Genomic DNA, 2,331 nt, shown 5'->3' with positions numbered 1-2,331 from the left:
TTATGGAGGCTACGGCGGTTATGGAGGCTACGGCGGTTATGGAGGCTACGGCGGTTATGGAGGCTACAGCGGTTATGGAGGCTACGGCGGTAATCGAGGCTATGTAGGGTATAGAGGTCATGAAGGGAATAGAGGTTATGGAGGCTATAAAGGCTATAAAAAGTATGGGGGTACCAGAAGATCTTGGGGCTATGAGGGTTTAGGAGGCTTTAAGAGCGAAAACGAAGACCGTACTAACGACATAGTCTCTCTCGACTATGGCTTACCGCGAAATCGTCTCGGCCACATAATCGGGGGTTGAAGCCAAAATCGATTAGGAAGTTTCATCTAAGTTTTCATCTACAAATTTTTCTTAATTATAAATTGACTTATACCTTAATAATATCTGATACAAGACTTAAGATCACTTGATTGCTTAAATCTTAAATAAATACTGACTATGGAGCAGGACTCTGAAACGTTTTCTCGCTGAATTTTTTGGCTGTTTTATTTGCCGTTAAATTCTTGTTAATTATATCGTACTTAATTATAAATATAAGATGACGTTGAGTATTCATTTTGAAATTGCATGTTGAAATCGAACGTTACCGTGTGTGGCACATCAGCTCTGCAAATGAACATTTTCTGTGAATGTTTGCGAGAGAACTCTAGATGGGTATAGTTAACGTTACGTATAATTTCATTTAATGTATTTGACTTCTCTTCAGTTTACCTTATTCAAATTATTTATTTATTTATTTTATTTAGAAACATATGTATTTTGAGTTGCGACCGTCAATATTTTTCAAATGATTCTCTCAATCCGCGGGTACATTCAGTAACTGGCACTAGAGAGAAACTCAACTTCGCACATGTTGCATCGTGCAACGCGTGGCTGTATCGGATGTTGATTTCAGGATACTCGGTTCTACCTCTGACTGTTCGGATTTGAGGATTTTGGAATCACTACACATCTTCAAACGAAAATCTTGTCTCAATAATGCGTTCAGTTCCTGTCTCTTGGAATAGTGAATCGCTTGGCTTTATTGTTCTAGTGTTTTTTAAGGCTATTATGTTCTAGTCTCTTATGACTCAGTGTTCCGTAAGTGCTTGTTTTTCGATTTAAGGTTGTTTTGTTTGTATTTTATTTGTCTTTTTCAAGTTTTAATGTCTGACTTAGAATTTTGAAATATAAAATTATTGTACTAATTTTTTAGATTGTCGAACTGACTATGGAGCTGGACTCCGAAACGTTTTCAATATCGACATGTTGAATCTGCTTGGCATTTTCTTTACTTTTTAGTTCCTTGTGAACTTGCGATTTAAGCAGACTGATAATGTGAGACACTCAACTTAATTTATTGTTTTTGGATAATTTTAATAAGACCACGTGAGTAAAATAATAAACTATCGCTTTTATTATCCAGTCACGAACACATATCGGTACAACTTCAGAAATCAGTCAAACTGCAAATAAAGCGATCTTTAGATTTCAGGAACTTTAAGCTATGGCAAATTTTATTGGATATTTTTGTCTAATCTCCAACAATGTACAAAACTTTAACGCGACCTCCCTTTTCAGTGGAAGGAAAAATGCATTACTACAAGAATGTATATTTAAAGAAACGGCTCATAATAAATAATTTATTAATTCTAAACTGTGTTCATGGGAACACACAAAAAAAAAATCTTGCGAAAAGTGGATTGGCCCGAGTTGTTGCCCGGTGCAAGTCCTCAGAAAATCGGGAGCAAGAGTTTCATCTGGCCAGCGCAAGTCAGCCAGGTAGCACAGATAAACTGACGCGCTAAGTTCCGCGCCGCCCATCCTGTCAAATAAATGCAATTGATTTGAATGTTATGCAACCAATGTAAATATTAGCAAATTAGAGCACGCTGAATATTGCGGTCCAGAATATCGCCAAACGCGTAAGTTGTGGACCTAGCAGCTGTGATCTTAAATTGAGTAGTAATCGTGAAAATAAGCTTATAATAAATTGGTATATAATGAATATATTTTCAGTTGGAAGAAAAGGATGGTTTTATTATTTGGTGAGAGTAGTGAAGGGAAGATGGTTATCCATAATGGAAACCAGTCGTAGCTACAAATTGCCATAACGCCCTGAGCTTTAGTGACGGACAACCAACCAGCAGCATCCGGGCCTTTTCTCAGCTCTGGCAGAGACCCGGACGTCCTCCGTGAGAAGATGAGCTGTTGCTGAAGCCCCAAGATCGTATCGCACCTCAAAGCTGCCACTTCAGACCAGACGCACGCTGAAAGTCTTATTCCATAATGAAGATGTAGCGGACAAAAAGTGAAGATGTGGTGTCGTTGGCAGTCGTAAGAAATCTGAC

Source organism: Hyalella azteca, unplaced genomic scaffold (assembly GCF_000764305.2).
Source record: "Hyalella azteca isolate HAZT.00-mixed unplaced genomic scaffold, Hazt_2.0.2 contig4705, whole genome shotgun sequence".
NCBI lineage: Eukaryota > Metazoa > Arthropoda > Malacostraca > Amphipoda > Hyalellidae > Hyalella > Hyalella azteca.
Note: the sequence above shows the minus strand (reverse complement) of the source record.